Raw genomic sequence first — 9,999 nt, 5'->3', positions numbered from 1 at the left:
AGATTAAGGACAAGGCAGTTGAAAATGAAATGACAGGACCTGGAGAAGAGTGTGTTTCCCAGAGCTGCTCTCACGAGCTCTCCAGGAGGTGGGAGGGTCACTCAGCCCCAAACTTTGTGGGGTGTTGTGTGTTGGTGTGTGGCCAGGTATACTGATGTATAATTTACATACAATTAAACTCACCAATTTTTAGCATGCAATTCTATGGATTTTGACAAATGTGTCAAATCACATAACTGCCTCAAGCCCCCTTGTGGTCAGGTCAGCCTTGCCCCCATCCCCAGTTCCTGGCAACCGCTGATTAGTTTTCTGTCCCTATCATTTTGTCACTACCAGAATGTCACATAATAGAATCCTGCAGCCTACAGCCTTTCAAGGCTGGCTACTTTTGCTCAGCATAATGCACTTAAGATTCACTGATATTTTTGTACGTACCAGTAGCTTGTTCCTTTTTTTTTTTTGAGACGGAGTTTCACTCTTGTGGCCCAGGCTGGAGTGCAATGGCACGATCTCAGCTCACTGCAACCTCCGCCTCCTGGGTTCGAGCGATTCTCCTGCCTCAGCCCCCCAAGCAGTTGGGATTACAGGCATGCACCACTAAGCCTGGCTAATTTTGTATTTTCAGTAGAGACAGGGTTTCTCCTTGTTGGTCAGGCTGGTCTCAAACTCCTGATATCAGTGATCCTCCCGCCTTGGCCTCCCAAAGTGCTGGGATTACAGGCATGAGCCACCGCGCCTGGCCGCTTGTTCCTTTTTATTGCCAAATAGTATTTCCTTGTCTGGACATACCGCATGTTGCCTCTCCATTCATCAGTGGATGAACAATGGGCTGTTTTCACCGGTGCACTTGCCTTGATATCCACAAACTGCAAATGGCAGTGGCCTTGCCCATCCCACCCACACCGCTGCAGTGCGTGGCCTGCTCACTGGGCCACACATACATGAACCTCCACCCGCCTCAGGGCCTCTGCACTTACTGTTGCGATGCTTGCGATGCTCTTCCCATGACTCTGGCCTCTTTCCTCCAAACCTCTGCTCATAGGTCACCTCTCTGACCACTCTGTCCTCAGTTTCCACCCCATCACTCTCTGTGCCCTCCTCCTGCTGTTCCTTCTCCCAGCACCCACTGGAGTCTCTGGTTTTGTTTGCTTGTTTGTGTATTGTCCATCTCCCACCAGACTGGAGACAGGAGACTCTCAGCGGAGGAAGTCTCTGTTCATGGCTGTATCCCCAGGGCCTGACAAGAGTGGACTCTAAATATGAGTTGCGTGAGCAGCTGCTGGTACAGGATCACAGGAGGATTAAATGAAATAGCGAGTGTGAGTGCCCTTTGCAACCTGCTGTGCTTATAGAGGGGGAAACAGGCTGAGAAAGGTGCAGTGACCAACCCAGGGCCACCAGGTCAGAGCGATAGACACCCAGGCCCACACCCCTCCCTGGGCCACCCTCCTGTCCACGCTGCCTCAGGGCCAGCGTTACCGAGGCACATTACACACACACACAGCCCACAGACACCCAGACCGCACACACAGCTCAACACCACACACAGACAAACGCCCTCAATGCAGACATGCCCAGCCTTGCACACGCAGGAAGTCCACACACAAACACCAGCACACTGCCTTGAACACGCAGGAATAGCATTCACACGCCCATCCCCTACACAAACACACAGGCCACACCCACACGCCAAAACACTCCCCCAGCGTCAGACCTTGATGACTGACGGCCCAGGACTCCTGTGGGCTTGCGTCGCCATAACAACAGATGGCTCCAAGTCTTGGGCTGTGAGTGTGGTTGGGCTGTGAGTCACAGCTGTGGCAGACGCTCCACAGAGCAGGAGCAGCCTGGCCCAGTGCGGACCCCCCAGTGCCAACCTCTCATGGACGCAGAGTGGACCCTCTCAGATGGGTGTGCAGTGTCCATTAGCGTTACCCACAGGAGGGATGTGGCCCTCGGGTGTCCCCTGTGTGCTACACACCGGCGTATGCCCAGAGCTTCACACACATTTTCTTGCTTAATCCTCATGGTGTCCTCACCAAATCAATGTGGCCAGGGAGACAATTTTACAGATGGTGAAACTGAGGTTCAGTCAGGGGAAGTCCCTTGCCTCACTCAGGTCACACAGTGAGTCACCACCAGGCCTGAAATTTGAATTCGGGTCTACTGAACCATGAAAGGTCCTCTTTCCACTGCCCTGCATCCAATCCAGGGGAGCTCCCAGCTGTGCACACCATTTCCAGACAAGAGCAATAGATTATCAGCTCTCACTTGCACCAGAGTTGGTTCTGCCCTTGTAGAGCTCCCTTGGTAGGTAGTGAGATCCCCTCATGAGCAGCATCCAAGCAGAGACTGTCACAGCTGCTATGGAGAAGCATCAAGTATCAGGGGACAAGGGGTTGGACCAGATGGCCTGGCTTTGAGTTGTAAATGACAAAAAAAAATATTGGCAAACAAAACACGAATATAACAGCTTCAGGAACAGCCGGATCCAGCTGTCAGATGTCATCAGGAATCTTCTTCTGGATTTCCCCTTCCTTGGGGTTCACTTTCTTCTCAGAATAACCTTCCCTAGCCTAGGGTAGACCTCACAGCTGCAGGCTTACATCAGTCATGGCCCCTAAAAGCAAGCTTAATAGATGTTTGCCAGATGAATGCTAGAAGCATGATAAGGTTGTGGGTCTCAGTCTAAGTAAATCCCAACTTGACCTCTGGGAGTCACTCTGAGGAGGCGCAGTACTCATTCCTGTGTGCCAAATCCCATCATCTCTCAAACGTCGTATGATTGAGTTAGACTGTACTATGCACTTCACAAACATTAACTCATGGAAATCCCAGGCAGCCCTATGCAGTGGTCACAATCTCCATCTCATGGATAGGGACACAGGGTCCCATAGAGGCAAAGTGTGGTGCCCGAGGTAGGGCTGGAGTCACACAGTGCCTTACCAGGCTGAGCTCAGGAGGCCGTACCTCTGAACGAGGGCAGGACTGTTCTTCACAGGCAGCTTTCCTCCAAGGAGGCAGAGGACGGCACTGGCGTGTTCACTCGGCAGCCAACATTGGCGAGCACCCACTCTACCCAGCGGCCCGGGGTGCCACTGCCCATGGAGCTCGGAGGTGCCAACTGCTACGAGTGACCTTGGGTAAGTCATTTTGTGCTTGATCCTTGCATCCCCATATGTAAATGGGCAGGTCACCCCATTCAGAGGGGCAGCACTTGTGTCAGTGGTTGAACGCTTCTGGCAGTACAGCCCAACAGAACTTCCTATACCAGGTCCCACAGGGTGGCCACACACCACTCCTGAACACCAGAAAGTGACTAGTGTAATAATAACAAGTTTAAAGGCCGGGAGCAGTGGCTCGCGCCTGTAATCCCAGCATTTTGGGAGGCCGAGGTAGGTGGATCACAAGGTCAGGAGGTCGAGACCAGCCTGGCCAACATAGTGAAACCCTGTCTCTACAAAAAACACAAAAATTACCCGGGTGTGGTGGCATGTGCCTATAGTCCCAGCTACTAGGGAGGCTGAAGCGGGAGAATCGCTTGAACCCGGGAGGTGGAGGTTGCAGTGAGCTGAGAGCGCACCATTTGCACTCCAGCTTGGGTGACAGAGTGAGACTCTAAAAGAAAAACACACACACACACACACATACAAATTTAAGTTTTATTTCTTTTAAATTGATTGAAATGTACCTAGCTACACGTGGCTAATGACAACCATATTGAGCAGCAAAGCTCCAGGGTTCTAGACAAACAGCAGATATTAATTTTGGTGTTGTTCTGTTTTACTAACCCCACCCCATGCTCCAATTCCATGCAGGCAGCCTGGCCCCTAGCTTGTCTCAGAGAGCTTTGCTGGCCTCCTTTGCCAGAGCTGGTGGCCAGACTCAGCATGGCCTTGGGACCTTTGTGTGGCTCTGGAGAAGAAAGAAGGTCCCGATAATGGCTGAGATCCAGTTGCCCACCAGCCAGCAGGATAGGGGCTTAGAATAGGATGTAAGTTGATTTAAATAAAAAAAGGGGCCGGGCGTGGTGGCTCATGCCTGCAATCCCAGAACTTTGGGAGGCCGAGGAGGGCGGATCACTTGAGGTCAGGAGTTCGAAACCAGCTTGGCCAACATGCTGAAACCCCATCTCTACTAAAAATACAAAATAATTAGCCGGGCGTGGTGGCTGGCGCCTGTAATCCTAGCTACTTGGGAGGCTGAGGCAGGGGAATCGCTTGTACCCGGGAGGTGGAGGTTGTAGTGAGCCGAGATCACACCACTGAACTCCAGCCTGGGTGACAGAGTGAGATCCATCTCAAAAAAAAGAGAAAAGAAAAAGAAAAAAGGAAGCTGGCTGTTTCTGGCACACCTGGGTTTTCCACTGGGTCTATACCAGGTGCACAAGTGCCTACTCCCCACCTCTATACCCGCACAACCCACCACGTGGACATGCACCAAACACACCCCCCAGCTGTGTGTGGACACAAGCAGCCAACACATGCCCTGTGGCTTACTCCTCCCATGCTCCTTGGCCTGGGGTGAGGGTCCAGCAGTTCACAGAACATCCACGTGGTCTGGGCTTCCAGAGCCTGTCCATCCTCCATCCCCTCTACCTGCCCAGCATCCCTGGGCCCCTGCTGGCCTGCAGGAGTAAATGGCCACCTGCACACCCTACACACTCACGCCCAGCTCTGGATGGACATGGGGCAGGGCGGGGTCTGGGCGGTAGCCAGGAAATCCTAAGCTGTGAGTGTTAGTTCCCTGTTGCTGCTGTAACGAGTTACTACACATGTGGGGGCTTAGAACAGCAGAAATGATTCTCTTGCAGTTCTGGAGACTGGGTGTCCAAAATCAGTATCACTGGTCTCAAGTCATGGCGTCGGTGGGGCTGTGACCCCTCGGAGGTGCCAGGGGAGAACCTGTGCAGGGCCCCCTGCAGCCTCTGCCAGCTGCCCTGGTGATCCCTGGCTGTTTGCATCACTCTGGTCTCTGCCTCGGTGGCTGCGCAGTCTCCTCCTCTGTGCTTGTGTCGAGTCTCCCTCAGCCTCTCTCTGGTGTGAACACTAGGGACAGCATTTAAGGAACCCCTGGATAGCCCAGGATCATCTCCTTATCTCAAGACCTTTAACTTTGCACATCTGCAGGAGCCCATTTTTTTGCTGTAAAGGGGACACCCACACGTTCCAGGGATGAGGACCTGGATATCTTTAGGGGCCATTTTTCAGCCTACCATCATGAGCCACAGGCACTCCGTGGCCAGCTCCCAAAGTTAGCTCTGGCTGTGGGGCCGTGTACAGTGACAAACCTGAGACCCCATCAGCGCTGACACCATAGGCCCCAAGAGCCTGTGGCCATGGCTGGCGAGAGCTCCCAGTAACAGTGGGGCTCTCAGAGAAGTAGAGCGAGGAGCACAGAGAGACGGACGGGCAGGTCCTGGGGGCAGGAAGGCATGAATTCAGGGGAGGCACACCGTGGCCTCCAAGCTGGGCCTCCACAGCGTCTCACTTCATCTTCCCACAGCCCCTGACAGATTAGGAAACCAAGGCTCACAGAAGCAACAACTAAGTCCTCTGTGCAGCTGACCTCTGAATGGCCCCACAGAGAAGCTGTTAGCAGCTCCAAGTTACAGGGGGAGGAAGTGCCTGCTCAGAGGCGAAGTGACTTGCCCAAGGTCACACAGCAACAGGTGGCAGGGCAGAAGCGTGAGCCCTCTGGCTGACTCAAGCACCCACCTTCTTGGTGCCTCACCAGGTTCCCGGAAGCCACAGGGTGAGCTGGTCTTGGAGAATGACCAGGATTTGGGGACGTGGAGAAGGAGGGTAGATGAACTCTGAGAGCTGAATGGACCAATGGGATTTTTTTCTGGCTTTGGAGGGAGGTGACCTCAGCGTGGGGGTCAGTGTCTCTGCTATTGGGCAGGTTCCTCCTCTCAGGGGCCCCAGAACAGACTCCAACAACATCTATCCCCACAACAGGTGGGGGTCTGGGGAGGGTTATGTCTAAAGGGCTGTGTTCACCCCACAGACGTCTCTCAGGGGCCTGCCATGGCCCCTCCCTCCCTTGGTTTTTTCTCCTTTTTGTCTGCTGCCCCCATCCCACAGGCCTTGGAGGGCAGCAGGAAGGAGAAGGGCAGAGGATGTGGCATGCCTGAGTGCACCCTCATTTCCAGGGACTCAGGAGAGCAGAAAGAGCTGAGTGCCCCCCAGGAGCAAGCCAGGAAGGGGCCATTCTCACCTCCAGTGGTGGCTGGGAGCTGGCCCCACCAGGAATGACGTAAGGCTCCAACCAGCAGCCCCGAGACCCCAGCCTGGCCCTCTAGGGCTGCACACAGAGCTGCATGCACCCCACCCACGTGTGTGGACAGAGGCACACCCCCTCCCTCCGTACACCTGGGCCTCTAACAACAGTTAGATGCCACAGAGGGCCTGGGCATGCCGTCTGTTGTTCAGGCAACACCCTGCTCTTGCTCAGGTGGAAAACTCTGGAGTGTCCTGGGCTCCTCTCCTCACCCCATGTCAGAAATTCTTGTCTATTCTACCTTCAAGATATATTTGGAATTGGAATCTTTTCACTGCCCACAGCCCCACTCTGGCCAGGGCCCCCTGGATTCCCAGGCCTCCTGCTCCTGCCCTGGCCCCTCTCAGCAGCCAGGGCGCACTGTGAGGACCTAGGGGAGATCCCAGCTCTCCCTGAAGGCCACCGTCACTCAGGGTCTGAGCCAGAGGCCCCACTGTACACTGTGGCCACCCAAGCTGGTCCTGACCCTCTCTGTCCTTGCCTCCTGCTCTCTGCCCCCATGCGTTGCTCTTCAGCCCTACAGGCCTCCCCACTACTCCCGGCACACTCCTGCCTCAGGACCTTTACACCTGCTGTCTCCTCTTCCCAGCTCCCCACACATCTGTCCCCTGCCTCCCTCAGGTCTCTGCTCTAAGACCACCTTCTCTCACCTAACTAACAAGCTGCTTCCCCCTCCCACCCCCTCCTGCACCCCTGGGACGCTCATCATCCATAGTGCCTATATTTACCTTTCTATTTTGTCTGTCTCTCTCCTGCCCCAGATACCCACTAGAATGTTGGCTCCAGGAGGACACGGATTTGTGTCTGCTTCGGTCACCGTTGCACCCCTACCCAGCCCAGCATCTGGGGCGTTGCAGGCTCTAACACCTGTGGAGGGAAAGAGTGCAGACACAGACAGAGACAGGCAGGGGCAGGTGACCTGTACACACTCAAGGCCTAGTGGGGCACTGGCACAGCTGCACATGCCCACACCTGCACACACACACACACACACACACACGGGCCCTGAGCTGAATGCCCTTGGCTCAGTGGGGCCTTGGATGACAGCCTGGCCCTGGCTCTTGGGCAGCTGGGGTCTTCGTCCTCACCCAAGACTGCCAGCCCACCCCAGCTGTGGCTGCTGATGCCCCAGATAGGCCTGCACTTCTCCTGAAGAGAAAGGACCAGTTTCCTGCAGCCAAACCTCCAGCACAGACCACAGACCACAGACCAGCCACGGCATCTGAGCTCCTCTCTCCCCCTAGCCTCTGCATCCCTGACATCCCCCACCCCAGGGAGGCAGCCTAGGCCCAACTGCCCCACTGAGCAGAAGGGAAGACTGAGGCAGGAGGCTGAGCCAGCCAGCTGCCCCCGTTAAAGGAGAAGCAGATAGACGTGGCTTCCAGCCCAGCCCCTCCCTGGCTCAGGCGGTCACTTCCCAGTCTGACCCCAGTCTGTGGGGGCTCCCTGGGCACCCTTGAGCCATGCGTGTGCAGCCACTATGCACACTCCCGCCAGCCGGCCCCTCCAGCCCAGCTTATCACCGATGACTTTCCCAACAGAGATCGATAGAAAACCTTTTATCTCCTTCCCCGTGGCGGCTCAGACTCAGGCCTCAGAACAGAGCTGGCTCCTGTTACTATGGTGACCCTCATGGACCTCACTGACTCCCTCCCATTCACTCCCATCCCCACTCCCTCCTCCCTCCATCCTCCCTTCCCCTCCCCCACTCCCACTCCCTCCCCATCCCATCCTCCCTTCCCAGCCCCTCTCCTACTCCCTCCCCACCCCCATCCCACAGCCTGGGACCAACACTGGCTCCCTACCCCTGCTGCCTGGTGAAGGGACAGGGCCTGCACACCTCCTGGCTGCTCATGGCTGACAGGGAGGGGCCTGGGGGGCTCCTTGCACCCACCCAAGCCCCATCTGCTCCTGGTCTCGACCTTGCCAGTCCCCCACTTTCATGCCAAACTACAGCTCCAGTGCCCGATTGAGGCCGCCCACCTGGCCACACCGTCCTCAGTGTTCTGTAACTGCTCACTTGTATCAATGAGTTGTTTCCCCCTCCGTACAGACAGATGGCACCCCTCCATACAGGGCTGCTGGGAGCTGTGAGCATTACATAAGCACAAACCTATGTTGAGTTTGGCCTGTGGCTGATGCTCAAGATATACTAGCCATTGTTAATAAGCCTCAATTTGTGCATCTATTAAATGGGTATACAAGGGATTGTGGTTGTAAAAATTAAATGAGAGACAGACACAAATAGTTTGGCTCACTGCCTGGCACATTCTAAACACTACATCCATGAAGGGACCATCATCCAGCCCCTGATAACCCACAGCCTCCCTTCTTCCTTCGTTCTTTGAGGGTGTTTAGGCGTGGGGAGGAGGTGGGAGGAACAGGTGCATCCCCGCCCTCCATGAAGGCTCTACAGCCTTGGCCTGCGGCCAAGGAGAACAATGCCCCATCAGGGTCCAAGTAACCTGTGTCCTCTCTCTGCTCACAAAGCTATATTGGTTGTGCCTCATTTTGGTGGAGGCCAGATTTTCCTCCCATGCTACCCTTGCCTTCCTGCCTGGAGGCCGGGGCTGCTCTCTTCTTTCCGCCTGGAATTCCTTGCCGCACAGCCAGCCCCACAATCAGGGAACCATCTTCAAGGGAAGTGCTATGGCACCGAGATCTGGAGCCAGACCCCCCGGGTCCACATTGCAGCTGTGCCACTGCTACCCTCTGAGGCAGCTGCACAGAGGCCTCCCAGGACCCCACACCCTCATCCCTGGAGCCTACCAGTGCTCCCTCAGGTGGCAAAAGGATCTTTGCAGACATAATTAGATTACAGATCTTGAGATTGTTGCAGGCTATCTGGATGGGCCCCAAACGTAATCACAAGTGTCCTTGTATATAAGAAAGAGGCAGAGGGAGCTTCGACTGAGAGGAGGAGCTACGCCGATAGAAGCAGAGGTTGCTGTGATATGAAGATGGAAGCAAGGATTCTCCCCCAGAGCCTCGAGGACGAGCCAGCCCTGCCCACATCTTGACTTTGGACTTCCGGCCTGCAGAACTGTAAAAGAATAGATGTACATTGTTTTAAGCCACGGGGTTTGTGGTCATTTGTCCCAGCAGCCGCAGGAAGCACACACACACGCTGCCTCACCTCCTCATCTGTAAAATGGGGCTGGTTCAGGACCTCCCCACTGGTTCTTGGGAAGCATAAGAGTTGGAAGGAGCAAAAAGCTTAGAAAAGTCAGGGATCCTATTTTTTAAATTGCTATGCAACAGCGATTTGCCGAGGAAGACAGCATTCCTCCTGCCTTCAAGAAACTTGCCACCTGGAGCAAGGGAGACTCACAAAGAATCATGATCCCAGAGGCTGTTAGAGGCTTGTAGAGTAGGCCTGGGCACACTGCCCAGGGAGTGGGGGCCTGATTTGACCGGGGGGCCTGGGAGGGCATCCTGGAGGAGCCCACTCTTGAGCTAAGCCTAGAAGGATATGGAGGGAGGAGTCAGACAGAGCAAGAGGGGAAGGGCATCTTGGGCAGAGGGAACAGCACGTGGAGCTGCTCAGAGGCGTAACGGAAGAGGTAGTTGAGGAACCTGCAAGTCAGTCTGCAGGGATGGGGCCTTGGGGGCATCACGGAGGTGAGGGCAAGCCAGGGAGCCACATACTGGAAAGGAACAATTTTTGGGGCCACCGTGAGGAGGGTGAATGGGGGTTTGAGACCGAAGGCAAGGAAA

This window comes from Pongo abelii, chromosome 19, assembly GCF_028885655.2.
Source record: "Pongo abelii isolate AG06213 chromosome 19, NHGRI_mPonAbe1-v2.0_pri, whole genome shotgun sequence".
In the NCBI taxonomy this organism is placed as follows: domain Eukaryota; kingdom Metazoa; phylum Chordata; class Mammalia; order Primates; family Hominidae; genus Pongo; species Pongo abelii.
Note: the sequence above shows the minus strand (reverse complement) of the source record.